The 21,119-nt window shown below is 39.2% G+C and overlaps 1 protein-coding gene across 1 annotated transcript in view; it reads right to left on the reverse strand.

Moving 5' to 3' along the window:
* LOC128886337 (inactive rhomboid protein 1) overlaps positions 1-21,119 on the reverse strand; it is a 227,271-nt gene that overhangs the window by 177,058 nt on the left and 29,094 nt on the right. The window contains exon 4 of the mRNA XM_054141083.1: positions 18,404-18,640. The gene's annotated coding sequence lies outside the window, so the exon portion shown is untranslated. The remainder of the gene's footprint in view (positions 1-18,403; positions 18,641-21,119) is intronic.

Genomic DNA, 21,119 nt, shown 5'->3' on the forward strand with positions numbered 1-21,119 from the left:
CAGTCCTAATCGAATCTATCGGAACGTTCACTGTAATGCGGTAAACCAGATTGTAACGCCTATCAAAGTTCAATGCTCTCGGACTGATCGATTCGACGCACGACAAAAGTCAACGTCACAGATGTAATGAAAAAAAAAACACACACACGCCAACAGGTGCATAGATGGATATAAACGTCCACATAGACGAAATGAGCCATCCGAGTCCCGATAATAATTTCCGTATCTGGTTGCACTATGACGTTCCGAGTCGAATTAAAAGCCAATAATTGAACGCTTGTGCCGGGCGCGACTCGACTGAACGGCTCTTCTTTTAAAGTTTTCAGCCAACATCAAATCGAGCCCGTGGCTAACGAATCAACAATTTTTCGGTTGTGATCGCTGACAAAGCACCGACGACTTTCACCGGGGAATGCATCGAGCTGCATTCGGTGTTCGTTGAAAGAAATTTTGCGGACTATTTTAAAAATGGAAATTGAGATGAATGGCTCAATTATACGTCGAGATTAATGGCGGAAAATTCCGATATATTCAGTTAAATCGCAATTTGGGACAATTGTTATTTTAATTAGTATTTTAGTATTTCATTATACCCCATTTTCAATAGGAACAAATTACAGAGATTGCAATTTCGTTATATTGTAACATGCGTAAAATTTTATACGAGGTTTAGTTATCACATATTACACGTGAATTTATTTCGTATGAGAGCAAACAGAGCTTCATAAAATAACTAAAACGGGCGATGGACAAATTTCTGCAACAGATCGCTAAACATCCCTCCTATTTGTCGGTACGTTTAACCAATCCATCGATTCTTCGTGGACCGAGTTAGAGGCATTCTAACTGATTATCCCAATCGTTACATTATGCTGTCTGTAGTCGTAACGTCGCACATTAATGAGCGCAATTAATTCCGGGGAATTAATGCGAGCGACAGCCGTCATGCGTTCGCGTTCGGCGCAGGAGCGAGAAACATTGCTGTCGCAGTTCACCTCCCTCATCGCACCCCCTGGCTTTCCTCCTTTCCACGATATTATTTATTGCCAGCAACGCGACGGCCGCGTTATATTTCGCGGGAGTCACCCTTTATACTCTACCGCGGCAGCAGGAAGTGCCTTTTGCATTTCCTGGTTTGGACGTTGCATTTAATTGCATTCTCTCGTCAGGTATGTCATCTATGAGGACCCTTATTTTACGACGCCATTACGGGCCGAGTCTTCGCCCTCCGACAACGAACAGGAATTTCTCGTTTTGATAACATAATAGCCACCGCGTATCCGTTACTCATAGCTTTATGTCGACCGTCGGGGAAATATCCTGCGGGGTATTCGTCCTTGTATGTCGTCGTAGAGAAGATTATTAAGTTATTAATCCTTTGCTGCACGATTTATTCAAAGTCGACAAGATATTTTCATATTATGTTTTAATGAAACGTTGACTAAATGCAATGAAATTGTAAGGGACTTATTTAATTATGCCTTGATTATTAGGTTGTCCCAAAAATTCCTTTCGCAACTTCCACTTACTTAGTTATTTTCTGTGACACTATTCATATAAATAGAGAATCTAATCTCTGAGAAGTTGATGTTAGACACTGATACAGCAAAATGGATCCTACACACATTGTTCTTACTCGTAGAGACAAAAAAATGATAAATATTTTCGAAGTAGGAAAAGCTCTCATCACTTCGATTACTACCTCGCAACATTCCCAGAGTAAGGGAGCAAGTAACTTCCAACAAATATTTTCTAACACCCGAGGAGTAAAGTAGGAAAATAAAATGTGGACGCTCCGGCATGGCATCGTGACCCATAAAAACTTTCTTCGCAACTAATGGAACGACCAACTAGGGAGGAACTTTGGGAAAAAAATTACTACACGTCACACAGCCTGTGACGTATCGAGCGGTCGATATCTAGATATTCCAAGTTTACGACGCGCGATTAGTCTCGTCGATCGTTACAACGCTCCCAAACGATCCTACGTCACGACCCGCTTATCGAGACCTATGAATTTCACTTCGGAAATGACGTTCCCTTTACAGCGTTAAAAAAAAATCGCGAGGAAAATTTTAGCTACACGTAAAAATCGAACATATAATCCTAGTGGAGCTATCTAAACTTTGAAAGGTTCAAACAATTTTTTCTACAAGAATAATTCAGTGTTCAAGAACATTCCCTGGAAAATTTAAAATCCCTTCTATTGACTATCGAAACAAATACAACAAATATTTCGTTATTTTACTGTGAGCACAAATGTTGAAAGTATTTTTCTGTACTTTGCCGTTTTTATAAATGAATTTTTTCTTCCTTGATAATGTACTCGAAGTAGTTTTCGTTTGATGACCATAGTTTCAGAAAAGTTTAAACTTTGACGAATTTCACAAAACCATAAACGACTGCGTCGGTTATTTATAAAAAGCGATTAGACTGTCGAAAGTGCGTCCTCTATAACTGGGTGAAATTTGTATTCAGAGTTGGCAATGCTTCGTCAAAAATCAAACTTTTTACATGTATAATGTATGTTTCTCACATTAGTTTTTGAGAGTCCTTTACATCACGTGATAAAAAGGCACGTTTTTATCAATAATTTTTCAACGCTCTATCTGTCTGTAAAGTTTCGCGTATGCATTTTTGAGTTAAATTTGCATGTAAAGGGTTTTTCAAAAGAGGCTTTAGAATTTTATTTTAATAAAAAGATACGTCTTAAACGACATCGTACCTCACGTTTCTCGCCCTTCGCAATACATTCCAAACCATTTATGTTTTATTTAAAAAAATAAATTCCGAAAATCTTTTCGAAAAATCCTTCACGAAAACGTTTTTTCAACGCTCCACCCAACAGAAAGATAGAAAGGCTAACATTTTCCCATAAAATCAAAATTAGTTTCCCCCTTCCTTAATTCCTTCGCAGCTTCTCTCTCGAACGCAGAATTCCATTCGAGTCACGTACACATTCTACCGACTCGTACGGTTTACACCATCGTCCCTCACTCGATTACCCTGGCCTACTAACACACACGACCTCAGGCCCGCATAGCAGCCCCGTCACCGTCGAAACCACCCCTACGAATTTAGCTCGGGACAGGTGGGATAAACAATTATCGCATTGTTCGTGAAAATGCATCGATCGGTCCCTGTTCCGTGTATCAGATCCAGCGGCACGTGAACACGCAATACAATCGTCTCCGTCCGAGGAAGCTCGTTAATTACGGAAAATAATTGGCCTGCAACGCGGCCCCAGACAGCGGGGGGTTGTTGTCTGGTAGCGAGATAAGGATTCGAGACGACTGGTAAGAGGGTGGAATGGGGAGATGGAAGAAGCTTCCCATCGCGGACGCGCAGACCAAGGAGGAGGAACGAAGGGTGCACCAGGGGCGAAGTTTTTCCACCGAGTCCGCGAGGGGTACGATCGGAAGGGATGGGGGTGAAATTCATTTCCCTAATGGAGGAAGGAATATCGCGTCTAACGACGCCCGGCAACTAAACAACCCTCATCCACTCCTGCGGACTCACCCTTCCTGGACTTCTCCCCTCCTTCGCCAAGGCGACTCTCAGCAAGGCAATTTCCAGGCTGTTTCAAAGTTCGTGGAAGATTGCTAAACACTGTAACGCGGTATTGAACTCGCGCTACGAATTAATTGGTGGCCATAGTGCTCGAAAAAACTGATATTACCGATACGTGAAACACCGTCAGAAGAATCTCAATTTTGCAGAAACTATTCTGATAAATATTTTCAGGTTTTATTATTTAGCTCCTGCTAAGAATCCATGGTAAGTAATAAATCGTATTAGTTTAATTAATATCTAATTCAGGGAGAACTTGTAATATTTAAAATAAAAAGAGTATCTACATGTAGGTTGTACTCTATTTTAAGATTTCATTTATAAAATGACTCATAAGTAAGTAGTTTAAATGGAACCTTTCCATTATTATGTGATGTGTGAAGAGTGGTAATTGATAATAGTACAACGATATTACTGACCCTAAATTAATTCTATTATTTCACATACTACATGTTATCGTAATTTCAATGTAAAACAGGTTATATCTATTAAATAAATTAGCGTCTAATAAATTGGGACACTAAAGTACTTAGATGTATGAAAATGTATTTGTATACCATACGATAAATATCGATATTGAAACCCAAAATTCGTTACACGTTGAGTTAATATAACATCACTCTAAAAAACCCAATCAATTTGTCTCTATCGATTGAATTTAAAATTTCATTTATCCTAATGAGTTCCACATTTTTTGGAATTCTTCGAAACTGAGTCTACCGTTTGGCATTAATTCATTACGACCAATTTATCTCGTTCCGATACTTGAAAAAAATATGGTAAATCTAGGAACATGAACAGACGTTCCCCCGAAGCTTGAAAACGTTTTTGAAAGAAGTTGAACTACTATTTACCTGAAATAAAGACAGATATACGGAAAAAGTACTCGGTTTCGTAGCTGCCAGCAAAATATTCGCAAACAAAGCAGCCCGGAGACCCGAACGCAAGAAAATGTAATCCAGAACGATGCACCAAAGGGTATTACTTTGGATGTATGGGTAACCACCCTCCATTTTCTCCAGGATGAAACTGAACGACCGGGGTCGTATCATCGTAAGGACGGAGAATGGGAGAGGGTGAAAAGCAGTTATCTCTGAGCAAGAAATTGCTTTTGGTTTTATCGCGCGGTTGCGATTGATATAGATTGATCGTTTCAGCTCTAGCTGGAGGAGATGAATCATTCTTGTGCAAGATAGACCCGGAACGATGTGGGTTGCCCGACTGTCCATGAAAGGTGAAATAGTTGCGCGAAGAATCCGTGAATTTACTCTTACAACGCGATACCGCGAAATTCGTGGAACGGGGACGAACGATATCAACTTCTGATATCTCCTCCAGGCTGTGAATTTTCGTTTAACCTTCCATCAAAGATAGTTGCAAATATCGGATAGAAATATCGTCAACTGTGCCTTGAAATAAGCGAGTTCGATTTATCCATTGTTAGTGTTTAAATACTTGAGGTACCAAAAGTAAACTGAACGCAGAATAAACAGAAACTAGTCATAATTCGTCATTGAAATATGGATGTAAAATATGTAATATCGTTTGTATAACTTACATGACAAAATATCAAGCTTTATTTACGACTACTATGGTTAACGCCTCGACAGGTGTATTGTACCTCGCGTGTAGAAACAGAAAAGCATTGTTCCTCGCCAATTTACACGAATCTGTAAGTCACTGTGCAATCTCCCAAGGATTTTCCCTTGAGAATTTTCTCTAGAGAGAAAAGAACCGTTTGACTTTCAAGTGCTCGTTATACGAACGACCACAGTCGTCATCTACCGAAAGGAACGAAAACAGTTTCACAGTGTCGCGTGTAAGCCGTAGTCGTCGAACGTGTGCATGCGACAATCTCCCCCAACACCGTCGGATTCGATCAGAATGACCCGTGATCCCAACGGAACGATGGTCGAGGGGGTGGCATCTTTACCGACCTCGACGCTCCAACGAGTTTTTCAAGTCGTTGGTGAACAACCAGCTGATCCAGTTTCCAAACTTCTCGATTCCCCATCTCCGCGATCGAGTTCCCACTCCCGGGGAGCAACAAAAATGTTTCGGTGCGTCTAATCGGTTTAAAGCACACGAAAGATAAAAAAAATAAAACAAGGACTAGCTCGAAGTTTCATTCAACGTTACCGGCCAAGAAACTTCGGACTTGGCGATTTTTCAAGCAATTGTAATCTTCGAGCTCGTTTGCGCTTCTGTAGAAAAACGAAGGAGAAATCGGGGGGTTCGTTAACCGAATCTTTGAAACTGAAGTGGTCCTAATTTATCACAGTGAAATTGAACCCTTTTATGAGGTTCGACGGTGAAAAGAAATTTAAGGTGGAAGGAGTACTGGTAGCAATTTTTGTTAGTAGACAAAGTTGATAGTAGATATTCAGAGAATATAAATTAAAAATGGAATTGGGAATAAAAGTAAAATTATAAATCAACGAGGGAAGCTTGCTAGTGTAAAAATTAATGAGTTAATATTTTGACAAGTCCAAGTCTTGTTGATTAATCTCCAAAGGACTAAATTTTTCTCTCACGTATTTCGTGATTTAATGAATGCATAAGGAATAAACATATATCCTTGACTATCGATACGTAGTCGACTAATACTCATGGTATCTTGGTATCATGGCTCACCCATTAAACGATGAGCACAATTTCGCAAATAACAAATCACGGATTCTCCAAATGCGTGACGGGCCAACGGAGACGAAAAAAAAACGACTCTTCCGTTCTGTTCATTTGTAAGAGCGAACCGGGTCGATAAGAACTGCTGCTAAATCGAGCGGGTCCAGATAACCGAGAGCTTAGCACGTACCTACCAAGGATTCGCATTTACTTCGGCCTGCTGTGCGGGCGGAGGATGGTTCGAGGGATAATAAACAAGGACGAAGGTTAAATTCGGAGGCAGTCTTGCGCGAAATAGCCTGTATCCCAGAAAATAAAAAGACTACGGAAGTATTCGGAGAAAACCTCATGGTTCTACAGTTCATTTATCATGCGCTCCGCCCCGAGAGCGAATAATATCGAGCGTAAACCAAACGATCCGGCAAAAACATCTGCAGCCATTGATAATGCCCTAGAAATCGTCCACGAATCTTGCTTTCTCATTGTCTGGCGTCTACTTTTGACATTTGCACTCTTGGATTTTTCAAGTCCAAGCCATTGGCAATTTCAAAAGAATATTGCTGTGTTGCTTTTAAAAATAGAGTGCTTACAATTCAAGCTTTATTTATTTATTTTGTTACTTGAACTGTGTCGCGTGTAGTAAATGTAATACAGATAAAATACTGCAAAATTATTGCTTTGCATAATTTTTATAGAATAAAATAAAATACATGGACTACAGGATTAACGCAATGTTTCTCAGCATGTGATAAGCAAAACTTAAAGGAAACTATGATCAGGATCGCTAAACCCGTACTGCAGCTGCGTGTGCGCATGCTACAGTCCTTGAGAGCCTAGAAATGTTTTCATGAGTGATAGGTTCATGTATTTTATAAACCGGAAGATGTGCGGTAAAATCTTCGTCGACCGATTAAAATGTCCGCTACCCTTCTCGACGTTCTTCGTTAATAAATAGCATGACCGGCGAGGGTTGCTTTCGATAAATCGATATGCCCTCTAAAGCGTGCTGTGTGTTTCACGGCCTAGGATATTCAATCGGAGTGTGGTATGATCCGTTGCGCCTTTTATTTTTTACCAGGATTATTTCAGCCACCCTAATCATCCAATGGATATTATAACTCTGTTCTTTAATTCGATATTACCTTCGTGTGTGCGTAAACGTAACAATATTTTACAACATTCTTGGAACATAATATAAAATAATTAATAACTGTGCTTCTTTTAAAATCTCATTTTTTTAAGAGCGAGCAGACGTCTCTTCGATCGACTAGCATCAGAAGTTTATTAACCAGTTCGAAGCAGCAACAATGGTCGCGCGTTAAGCCTCCTTCACACATCGCGGCTCGACAATAGACACATTTTGGAGAAGAGAATTATACCGCGTCTTACACGAGCATTGTTCGAGAGGTTCGTCCAACGACAGAACCCACCGCCTCCCTGACGAGCGAACTTTGTCGACACGAGGAGGCGGAGAGGATAGCGGACATGTTAGAAGGATAGGATAGCGCCTAGTAGCCACCAACTGACAAATGGCTCTGTTTACAATGGGTCTAACCGAGCTGCGAGCATCAGCGATTGTGCAGCCCACGGTTAGAAACGTATAATAGAGAAAATCCCCTCTTGCTAGGAGATAAGGCTCACTAGCTAGCTCGCCCCCGGCGTCTTCGATACTCGAAAACGACGTCCCGTTTCCGCTCTATTCCAGGCGCAAACATCCGCCGCCCCCTCGACTCGATCGGCCTTTCGTGAAAGCCTCTCAAGGCTATCCATGGTCGAGAAACTTCTCTCCGCCTGTATCTACGTCGTTCCGTACACGCGAAAAGCAATGTTTACCGGGTTATAACCCTCGATAGCTTTTACGAATCTAAAAGGTAAAAGGGTGGAGTGCTTTCCATTTCCAGAACGGGGATAACGGGGGCCGCGAATGAAACGACCGTGTTGTAGAAGCAACGGCTCTGAGATGGATTTACGCGATAATAAAAGACGTTCACTGTGACGTAAGGGGCGTAGTTGTTAAGGCCAGGAGGGTGGATTGGAAATGGTGATGGTTGATTATGACTGACTCTTGGGGCACGTAATTGGAATTGACGTAGAAAGTTAGAACTGTGATTAAACGGCTCGCACAGACCAGAGAACCAAGGCAATGGAAGGTACATGTGCTTGGATTTCATGTATGTGGACGTACATTAAGGTTTGAACACATGTGACTTTGGTGGGCTTAACGCTTTGGTCTATACAGTTCTTTAATCCATGTACAGATATCATGGACCCAAAGCAATCGAAGTCACATGTGCTTGAATCTCAAATATGTCAACATATTCCATGATTCGAGCACATATGCTCGAATGTCACATGTGCCAACGTTCTCCAAGATTCGAGCACATGTGGCCTCAGTTGCTTTTCTTTTCAATCTGTAAAGCTATTCAAGATGTGTTCAGATCAAAGAATCAAGGCTGCCGAAAGCACATGTGCTTGTTACATGTAACTCAAGCAAAATAAACTGCTTATGCTTGACAACATTCAGACGATATAACGAAACTTGCGTCCGTAATGGAAGATTCTGAATTGGTTTGTACATTTGTTTTCCCCAAAGAAAATCTCAAGTATCGTCGAATACTTAAGTTCGAGAACTAGGCTAGCCCATCAAAACAATAGCGCAGTTGAAGAGCGAGTTGTCTGTTCGTTATCCGATTGAGAGTTGTTGAGAAAGTCAGAGAGTTAACGGGAGAGTTTGTTAGACAACTACAGCAAAGTTGTAAACTAAAGGCCGGAGATCAGAAAAGTGTTCATCGCCAAAGATCAATAATTGTTATCTACACGTGCGCCACTATATATCCTAATGTACATTATTATTTAATGTAAAATGATTAATTTCTTAATACGGTAAGTTTTGCAAAGCTTCTAAGAATCTTTGAGAATTCTGAACGGATCAGAAACAATCATTCCATCCCCTCCTTTCGACGAACACGGGAAATGTTGATCGAACGATTCTGAGCCTTAAAGCGGTCCGTACGTTCGAGATTCGATGGATCGAGTCGTATTCCTCGATACCAGGAAGACTTACATTCCTGGTAAATTGCATCCTAAAGGCGAAGCCGGCGATTCACGATAGTAATTTACCAGGGAAAGTAGGTCCCACCCCCTCCGTAATGTTCTTTCATCCGCAGAAGACAATTTAAATTGTCTGAAATCCGGTAGCAGAATTACCCTGCGCGGTAAATTGCTCGAACATTCTGTACGGCTCATTCAATCTCCCCAAACCTGCAATTCGTGACATTTCCGTGTTTCAGGGGAGTGTATCGTCGAATTCGAGACGAAATAGTCATACGCGTTTCAAATAATGAATTCCAGGGTAACGGGGCACCTTCCCTCTTCGGGAAGGAAAAATTTAATCTTCCAGCCCGAGTAAAATATTTTATCGTCCGAACGTGTCCAAAGTTCTCGTTCCATTTTAATCGCTCCCTTAAAAATATAATACTCCGTTGGATATTTCGCGTTCGCCATTTATTTACCCAGCTTTACCTGATCGGATCGGAAACATCGACGACTCGAATAACGGTTCGAATGGTAAGAAAATTCTGGTGCTTTGAAACTTCGTGGTTCACTCGCGAATTTATGAGTTGGATTTATTCATTTTGTAAACTGTACTATTTAGAAGACAGTATCAAATCTGGTAAATAGGAAGAAATATATTCAATTGTTTGAGTAAAGTTATGAGGAAAATGAAAATATTTGATATCACCTATTTGAAAACATTCCACTCAATGCTAGAAAAAGGAAAACTTTAACCTAGATGTAGGGTCTTGTTAGGTATTATAAAAATGATTTAGAACTTCTCAAAAACGTTGAAATAATCATTGAAGAATTGACTTTCTTAATACATTTATTGTTTACCTTAATACCAATCAATGTATTGAATACAATGTGTAGAAACACATTGTGAAATTCTTAAATTATAAAACATTGTATATGGTAATCTAGGGCGTAAACTTGGTAAAAAAAGTAGCAGGAGCTGTGCCGTTCTTACAAAAATAAATTTGATTTTGAATGCCCTTAGCTTAAATCATCCGTAGTCTTGACTGGCTTTAAGCGAATCCGCTTAGATTTATGGAAATGTTTGCATGCGAGAGTCCAGGAGATTGTTTTTTTGAAAAAAAAGTCACGTAAGATATGTTCTATTTATCTGCAGTCAAAGCTACTACACCTTCGTGGAATTTTATCCGAGGCCAGGAAAACTGTCATATTGAAAATCGATATAATGCCTCCGAACGTTTCTAATGCTCTTCTACGGAATAAAAACATCCACTGCGGGCGCTACCAAAGTCACTTATTTCTAGCAATCACGTTAGTACTGCTGGAAATGTAGAATACGTAAACGATATCGGGTTGCTCCACCTCGGTATATATTCATCGGTTTTTACCTCCCAACTTTTTCACAGACAAAAAATTCTCCTATCTTACTTTTCTGTTTCATAAACTTTTGACCAATTTTTCTGATTTTCGAAATAGAAATTTCTTAATCTCTTTAATCACTTTCTCGTAAGATTCGTTCAGTAATATATCTGAAAAACGGAGCAACCTCGTTGCTCGTAAATTTGATATTTTTAATTTATGACACTATTTATTCTTTTGTAATACTCTTTATTATTTCACTTTATTATTTCACTATGTCGATCGAATTAATTTGAAAATGTTTGGTACTTAATGAAAATTATACGCTCAAAAATTTTCAAGGAAAATTGTAGGATAACATTTGAAGAATTGACAAAGTTATGCAAACACGAAGAAGACTATTGCAACACAGAATGGCCATCGAAAACTTCAGTCGTTCTTTCCAGAATCGAACTTTCCAGGTTTACGGAAGCGATATATCAAAAACTAATAGAACTTGCGACTTGAAATTTGAATAGCTTGTGGGAAACATATCCAGCTGTTCCTTGAATTAGATTTATCTCCAAATGTTAACCGATATTATTGACATTACGCCAGGCAATTTTATTTATTAACTCCTTGTAATTTATATTCTCGAATGAAGTGATAGAATAATATTGAAAGGGGTCCGTGGAACTTTAATTAATTCAAATTTCTAGTATGCTGTGGTATTTAATTATGTGGAGTACAATGAATCCACGATTGGCGAATTTATATATTTTAATAATGAAACACACACAAATACGTCGGATGACAGAAGAAGACTGCTTAATTGACTAGAAATTCCGACAATTAAAATGATCTTCTCCGTCGCGGTGGCATCCACTTTCAACTCTCGATAGGAGGGAACCATCGAAACTTTTTCTCTAGAAAGTATTTCAACTTTCTCGGACATTCATTCTATCTGAAACCTTCCATCCGACCCTTTTTCAACGAAGGTAAACCTCACGAGTATGCAGCAATATGCTTTGTTCCCCCAGACAGTACTTGAAAGAATTTCAAGGCTAACTTTTCGAGTGTTTTCGACTCCAGACGGAATTATCGTCGGCTGGAATTCGAATCTATTTAACGAGAACTCTAATGCCTTTCGCTCGCGGCTGGCAGTTACCTGTGCAATTTTTGGATCAGGTTGAAATCGATACAAGAAGAAACAGGAAGTGCAGAACACGTTAATAATTGAAACTCAAATTTCCCAAAAATGTGATTCGTTGTTTTATATTCAAAGTAATATTTGCGAGACTTGTTCATTTTATAATATATTGTTTAAAGTGATTTTTTTAATATTTTATTTTTCTTTATATACTTAATATTAGAGGTACTGTATGATAATGTTAGATACATAACCAAAAATAATTGATTCCAACTATTAACATACCACAGTAGCGATCTAAAATTAGAATTTATTTCTTTCACTTTCAACTGGTGTGAGTTAAAAGTAACATGTAAATTTCGGCTAAAAATATATTTCGTCTGGTCCACTGATATTCCCAGACGTGTAAACTGACGAAAAAGAGTTTAAGCTTAAGGACACATTTAGCATATAATAAAATCTTCGTTTGAGCTACCCTTAGTCTTCATCCCTCCCAAGCCTCTTCTTTTATACTTCCTGCTGAGGGTTGATCCCTTTACAAATTATGTAAAATCTCTTGCTTCCGAGAGAGTTTAAATGCACACGATGGTCGACATTTAACCTCGTTTTAACTTCAGGCGAATAAAGTTTCTCCACTTGTTACCTATTAGTCGCGATTGGAACATTTTTTGTTAAACTTCCAAGTTTACTTAAATTATGAAGATGATAAATTTGATATTCTAAAACTTAACACGTTGACCCCCACGTCACCCATATATGGGTGACAGGACTTTTCACTAGGAAATTAAAAAGCTTATTTTGACGATGAGGTGTTAAAGAAAATAAATCTGGATACGATTTTTTTAATTCTGATGAGATTGTAACAACAAATACTTTGACAAGTCTTAGATTACAAAATTTCCAATTATTTTAAAACAAAATCTTAGCCTTATAACTATTTTCACAAAAGTTAACGTGGCAATCAACGTGTTAAAAGAAAAGGCAGTCGCCAAGGCGTGAATTATCTTTCAAATTTCGTCAAAGGCGTCACAAATCTTTTGCAAGCTTCCCAGTTGTTGGAGAATAAGCGAAACACCAGCTTCCACTGCAGGCAGTCCGCGCGGAAAGAATGCGAATGTCTCGACTCGCGCTGCAAAGAGGTTTCGGCGAGCGAGTAATTTAGTAGAACGAGCTTTGTCAGGCGGACGTGTCCAGGGGTGGAAGCCATTGGTTGCAGGTTCGTTCATCAATCGATGCGCTTAAAATGAACAGCGCTCCGCTAGGCGTATTTCAGCCCCTCGCGTTTCCCTTTCACGCTCGTCCCTGTCTTTTATCCGCCGCCGCCGTCCGATATTGTATCTCCTAGAACACGGTAAAAAATCTCGATTTCTGCTGGCTGGTATCCGCGAGCGGACCGTAAAACTCGCATTCGATGGTTAATTGCGCAGACTTGCCAGCCCGCTGGGAAAATTGATTCTTCCTCCTCGTTCCGTGCGTTCTCGTCGTCGCGAAAGAACTGTCAAAAACGAATTGCAGCGAGCTTTCGAGGACTTGCATCCCCTTTTTCTCCATTCTCCTTTCGCATCGCTCCATGGCGAAGAGTCTGCGCGTCGGAGGGAACGGAATGCAACGTTACTGGATTCGTTAAAGGACTGTATAAACGCGAATGGATAAACGGTTTTCGTCGCAACCAGCCCCGGTGCAACCTCGGGTTTCCCCTTGCTTTTTGCTCTTCACCGCAATTAAGAAGATTACTTCTGTCTTTAATAGTCTGCGATGGTATAACGATGAACGTTGATTAACGTTGGTACTAACGATGGTCGACGCGTGTCTGTTGAGATTATTTCTGTCTCAATAATTGTCAACAGAAATTGCGCCAAAGGTATGGTTAATGATCGAGTCATTTCAAAGGAAGCTTGAAATACGTTGATCAAATTAGTAGGTGCAGTCAAAGGTGTCAAGGGTGTCAAGGATGTAACTTTTTTTTCCTGGAGAAAAATTTACGTTATTTTGGAATGTGTTCTCAGTAAAGATTAGAGTTGAAATATTCGCATTTGTACTATTTGGTTATGATATATATACCTTGGCCTCATTAATACAGCTTCCATCCTTTTCATGATCCAGGAGGAACATATTTATGTCTCCGAGAAATGCTCTAAAAGACAAAGATTCCTCTCCACGCCCATTTTTATTTTTAAATAAACGATAATAAAAATAGCCAAGCTCCCGTGCTAACCATACCAAACAAAGAACTTGAGTCCTAAGATATGACAGATGAATTTCTTCCTGAGAACGTTTCCCGAGAAAACAGCTGTAACGTTTTCTACGGCATATACGGCGAACTGAAACAATCACTGAAGGGGGGACAAAAAATACAACTACTAACACATTTTTCGCTATTGTTCCGTTTTGTAGCGTTCCTTTGTGAAGGGATTCGTGGAAATTATGCGTTTCCTCTGCGATGCATTTTCGTGCCACAAAACCAACTAATGGATGTTTCCGCAATTAGTCATCGCATTCAACCCCGCTGACGACACAAACTGGGGTACTTATTGTCACTCATTCGCGATGCGTTTTCATTTCGCGCCCCACTGCCTCCCTTTCCACCTCATCCAACCCTCGTATTCTTTGAGTATCCGTGGAAAATCCAACGAACATTAACGCGACGAGCGTGCAATCACCAGAGATTAATTCCTTTGCCCCGTTTCCTGTTCGTTGTCGTACCTGGAATAACTCAAGACACTGGGTAGGTGGTTTCTGTCCTTTGAAATTCTATATCGAGTCGCGCAATCCAAAACTCTCCTGTACATATTTATTGAAATGTTCAAAGAAACGGTGAGAACTGTTATTTAGCTGACTTCAAGGAAACAATGTTATGTTTCAGCATTTAAAAACATAAAAATGCTACGCTCTCAAGTGAAGGCTGTAAATAACGATTGTGATAATTCAAGAAGCTGTGAACTGTTTTTTATCAGCAGTTTTTATTAGAAGAAACCGATCACGAGCTAAATTGCTCGTACAGGGTGAGGCAGCTAAACAGTTACAGAGCGATATAAGATAGGCCCCCTCGAACCTTCTAACTTTTTCGTCTAAGATTTCTTTGTATTCACGATAGTTTAGGCATTATCGCTCTGTAACAGTTTAGCTGCCTCGACCTGTATATAACGACCAATTACGACTACCCATTATGCTCGTCTATTTATTATGTAATGTTTATCGCTCTCTAGAGCGCAATCCGGACCGTGCGCATTATAAATGCAAATGAATCGCCCTTGGTGTTCTCCAAATATACATATAATAACGGACAGATCCAATTAAATCGGGTTTCGGTGCACGAGAGTAAAGAAATAAACAACGAAGATAGCTATTTCGATTTTGTGTCGCTAATCAATCTGTGAATCGCTTCAACTAGAAAATACTAATGATCATAAAAATTGGTAATCTCATTCTGTAACATACCATTTAAATTTTTGAAGTGAAATATAAGTTACAGGTATTTATCGATATATTTAAAAATGAGTTGATGACAGCATATACTTTTCTGCACAACACGATTAAGTTTAAAAACAGACATGATTCCATAGTAAAAATAAACAGTAAATTATGATTTAAACTAACTTACTTGTAAATATATTTAAGATATTTAAATAGTAGCTTGCTAAGACATTTATTTTATCATAAAAAAATTAAATGTATTTAATGAATTGATTTTTACCCCTATCGTTAAATCTTTTTAAACTCTTCTTTATAATGTAGGTTCGTCAGTGTAATTTCACAAGTATCCTAATTCAAAAGCTGAAAAGCTCGTGCTTTCTACGTATCTTTCTCGATTTGCGAATAGAATTAGTAGGAAAAATGTACACAACCCTCTCGCTGAAGGATTCTTGAGCAGGAGCGGGGTGTTTCAAGGATTGACCCTCGGATTTCAGGCACGAAGTGGTTTCCGGGGTCGTAATACGCGGATCCCGAGAGGCATTACATTTTAAACGAACCGCTTAATGAAATCTGCACTCAAGAATTAGTAACTTCGTAACGATCTCCGCGAACTATGCCCACCGGTTTTCTTTCTCTCTTAGCCGCCCCTTTTTTCCGTTCGAACCTAACTTCCCATTTGCATATTCGTCCAATTATCATATTAATGTCCTCATCGCCGAAAATTTAATATTGTTCCGCATAAATGTTGCAGCTGCAGCTCAACAACCCGATAGGGAAATCTAATTACAATCGATTTTTCTCTCTATTTTTTCCCTAGCTTCTTTCGTTTTAAATATGGATTCGTGAATTTATTATGCAATGCAAAGTTACCTGAACAAAACTTAATTCACTAATAGGTGAGCGTGGGAGTAGCTATAATTACGTATTTTTTCTAGTTATGCCAACATGTATGTGTGGAGCGTATACGCTACATATGTTACACTTGTGAAATGCACGATGAACGTGATGTAATTGTATCATATCTTTTGTATGCATTAAAGGCGCGTTATTATTAATTGCGTTTGATGTCAATTTAATTATCGAGTGCTTAAATTATTGGCTATATTTCTGATGATTTGTGAATTGTAATTACACACGCATTACATTTAACGCAACAATTAAACGTTTCATACTATCCATAAAATGTAGAACATGAACCATTTCAATAATTTAATATTCAAACGTGTCACTAATATTGGAATACATCATCTTCGTGCGAGCAATTTAATTATTTAAATATCATTATTCATTTAAAAAATTAAATAGACTTGAAGAATTAGATTTATAGTCTGCGTTACATTAATTAAATACAATGACCACGCGAACACTTGATCGCTGCATACAACATTTAAATCGCAGAAGTGTTTAAATATTCGAATACACACACATTTCATCAAAAGTTCCAACCATGGACGTCTCACTCTCATCCCTTCGTGTAACCAAACATAACTTCCACTTCACTGAACAAATACTTCTCTGTATTATGTTTATAAAATAAACAGAACTATGTTCCTCGAATCGTAATTACTTTTCTTCGCTACAAAAACACTGTTTAATACATAAACCAATCCTGTAAGGGAATATTTTCCCTCCTGTTTCTGTTTATTCATCATGCACGACTTCTTTATATTAATTTATGTTTCCACCGAATTCCGGACTTCTAGGTATCTGTCCTTATTCTCTAAAAGCTCCCAGGATCCTTCCTGTGTTTTCCCCCCTTACTTAACCTTAGTTTCCTTATTTCCGCATAGATAACGTGGCTTCCACCGAAGGTGTTAGGACGACACGGCCACAATTGCGGTCTCCGCGTCGCCAAACGTTCTATGGCGGTATGTCAGGTCGGCATGCTAAACCACGAAATTCACTCTCTAAACCGCGGTTTCTGCACTTGAGGGCATACCATTATCCGTGGGTCCTGAAACGCCCGAATTCTTCAAATCGTTAGGAAATAGGCCTATCAATGCGTGTGCTTGAGAATTTCGTGGACGTCACGAAGCGCAGGTTACACATTGGAAACGATGCACATCGAGTAATAAATATTATACAACATCGTGCTGGGTAATCAAAGATTTGAAGGATGTTATTCGGGGCAACCCCGAAACGAAACCCTTATGGTAGGGTGCCGACCACACTACATATAGACTAAACAATAAACAATAACAATAAACAATAAACAATTAGAATTAATTTTTGTAAATTTTGTTTCTGGACTTAACGCTGTGATTAAGAAATGAATGCAAAAAGGGATTAAAAAGAAATTTCCACCTTCAATTGGGAGGATATAGAACGCAACACGAAGCAAAATTTAATAAAGAAAAAGGCTCTTTATCGTCCCGGGAGTTGTACAAATCGCGGTCTGTTGAAAATATATCGCGCACGTATTATGGCGTAAATTGGCGAATGCATTGGATTAAATCTGAGCACATAAGCCGCGTATATTACAATATAAATGTGATAAAGTTACACGAGCGCCCGAGTATCGATTTTACCGAATAAACATGATCATCAAACGATTTAACAAATATATGCAATTTGTTTAGTTGTAGGCCGTTTGGGTTCGATAAAACGTTCAAATGATCAAAAGGAGAGTTCATATTGTAACCGAAAATTCACCATGGACACGCACTTCACAAATTAACGGTTGGTTCAAACTTTTAACCGTTCGAAATCGTGAAAAACTGATCGCAATATTTATTCGTTTAAACCTGATTGTTTATGATGATCGCGAGGTGTATACTGATTATTTCAACACTCGATGAAGGCAGCAATGTTCGTGAAAAACATTTCTGAAAATAGATTGGAAACTTATATCCGGTAAATTTGAGGATTAAAATAAAGATTTAATAGAGATATATTCTATCAGGGTTTTTTTTTTGTTTATCTTAAATGCGCGAGACTTCAAACTCTTCTCCTAGTTAATTGACCCATCTAGTCCTTAAAACTAATTCAATATTTCCCTCAACAAGATAAAAATAAATATTTCAAAGTCTCAGAAATAAAAATTCAAGACTCCAATTCCTCCCTCCGGAATGCTCCCTGTTTACCCTAAACGGGTGCTAATTGTATCTTAAAATCCTTCAACTCGAAAGTAGCCGAGCTGTGTCGGTAACCCTGGCAGGCGTTAACAAGCCCAGCTATCCTTACACCCTGTTTCCTGGTTTAGCGTATTCATAAAGGGCAAATGCGACGAGCCAGGGGAAATTCTTTTGAAGGAATAGAAAACTGGATCCCTACCTGTTCTGTTGTTCGTCGACGGCGACAGACGGGAGGGTTGTTAGACGTTGGCCGAGGCAACGGGGTTGCTCGCCCCGTCGCGATGCTCACCGGCCCTCGAATCGCTCGAGAGCGGCCAGACCCTCTTTCGCGTCCTTTGATCTGCTAGCAACCCCCGAAACGAGCACTACGCCATGCTCCTCGGTCCTGTTCAGCTCGCCCCCCGCTTCCTCCTTCGGCCTACGCATGCCAAGAATTCTGAAAGCATCAGAAACACTCGTTAGGTCGAAAAGTCGAAGTCGGAGCTGCGCTTAAAATTAGCCTCTCCCTCTTTGAATTGCCTCGACTTCGAAAGTTTACGGTAGTTGTACCAAAACGAAAACTGTTCTAATTCTTAACTAATAGAAATTTATTTCTACCATTGATGGATGAATTGGAGCGATGGTATTATTTTAAATGGGATATTATTGGAGACATTATTATGTATTTTCGGTTTTATGTGACTTGTGTGATATTTATCGCATTTCTGTGTATAGTATTATCATCAATATCGTCAATAATAACACTGAAATTGTTATTTCACGGTCACTGCAGACAACACGATCATTACGAGTAAAAGCTAGTAGTTAATTACAATAGTTAATAACGACAACTGTCAGAGGTGGATGCGAACATTTATTGTCGAGTGTATAATTAGCCTGCAGGAACGAATAGTTTCATTATGAATACAAAATAAGTAGGGAATTTGATGCGAGCACAACAACCGAATATAATACTCAAATTACAATTAATTTATAGATATATATGGTGACAATAGAGAAATTAATTTAATCAACTGTACACACCCAAAATGATTGATAAACTGTACAAACGTGGATTGTTTTTCTCTTCTTTTACCTTTGCAATAAATCTCAATCTATAACTCGATTAATTCTCCACCCTGATGTGATTGAATGATACCGTTTCAAAGCTGCGATATCCTTTTCGTGGCATGTTTATTATTCTCATCACCCTCGTCACAGTTCTCGTAAGCCAGAAGCTCGTCGAACGAACAACAGTTATTAACCCCTGCTTTGTGCTTCATTTCATCATCCCGTTAATATCCTCCTCGTTAATAGCCACGGATGCCACATGGGTCTACCGCACAAGGCATCGGGATAGGATCGTAATAACTGTCAGGTGTTGAGACGTAATTACTAGGGCCCTGCGAAACCAACACCCGTCGCTCGTTTCGAGATGAAGATTTGTTTTGTTGCGCGATGCGAATCGTGACGGCTGAAGTGACGGAGATCGCGTGCGTCGCTATATCCACCGTTCTGGATCCCGAAACCTGCCGCGATGCCGTCAGAATTCTAAATATCGAGGCGTCATGCACAGAAACAGCCCCCTTAATTATGCTATACGCTCCATCACGTGCCACAGCGATTCCTCGATTTTCGAAAAATCCCATCCGTCGGGTTCAGACTCGAGTCACTTGGGAAATTATAAATCCGGAAAATTAAAACGCTGCTCTTACCATAATGATGGCGGTAGACTTAGTATACCAGGTGAACCGTATAACTTGTCTAACATTCATACTTCTGTCGATACGATGAACTATTTAAAAGTTATTTAACAAGGATCACGTTCTTACGCAATTTTTAAGGTTATCGAAAAATATTTCTAGGTTTCACAAGCAGTGTTTATTATGTTCATTAATATTAAACACGTTATCTATATGCAAAAGTTTTGTACTTAACCCATTCACTGCCAGGAAAATTTTTAAGCGTTTTGCCTTGGGCGCCAAGACTTAATACAGATGTGTAATCAAGGTTATTATCTTGATAATAAAAAGTGATATTAAACTTGTTGTTTTAAAAAGAAAATTTACGATCTTTTTTGTAATTCGCGACTGAAAAGGTTAAAAAATGTATCCCTTGAGTAATTGCTAATCAATTTGAACTAGACATCTCGTAGTTGGCAGTGAGTGAGTTAATATAATTCCTCGTTAAATATACGAAACACAAATCTTTATTTGTCATCGCGCTGGTATCAATCTGAAAATACGATTCCAAGGGAACGAACGTACGTGTTCGACAATACCTGGTCCAAATAAAACCACGATCGGATTGAATATTTAATAGTGCCGCCTGAATCGTAGGAATTAAATTTTTTGCATTAACGTGATTCGCGTCGCTGTTGTCCCCGAAAATTTCGCAGGCGATGCGACGATATCAGTTTTTGAGGACTTAACGCACACGTGCGCGTTACAGTTTCCTCTCTGAAATTCGTTCGAATCGTCCGATATCGAAATATCCAACGGAATTCGATTGAATCGCGCACTGTAACCCCCGGGCCATGCAGATTCGTTGATTACACCGAGATGACTAGAACTCTCGCGTCAGCGGCAGCCGCAATTGCGCGTGCAGATATATCTGTTGGTATTTTTTCGTGTGCAAAAAAGAAAATGAATGACAACGACGTATTGCATATTAATAACTGCACGACCCACCGGAGGTGGGGCTTATGGGAACGTGTTCGTTCTGGGAATCAATCGCTCGGTGACTGTGGATATACTGCTCGGATATGAGAAATTGGATGGCGGGTTTGATTGGTAACAGTATAATCGCTTAGATTAGACTATAAAATTCTACGGTGTAGTATAGATTGTAACATAAAATTTTAGAGTATAAGAAAATTATTAGTTGGTAACAGTAAATTCAATAGATAATCTATAGCTAGATTATACCATACAATT

Source organism: Hylaeus anthracinus, unplaced genomic scaffold (assembly GCF_026225885.1).
Source record: "Hylaeus anthracinus isolate JK02 unplaced genomic scaffold, UHH_iyHylAnth1.0_haploid 11982, whole genome shotgun sequence".
Lineage (NCBI taxonomy): Eukaryota > Metazoa > Arthropoda > Insecta > Hymenoptera > Colletidae > Hylaeus > Hylaeus anthracinus.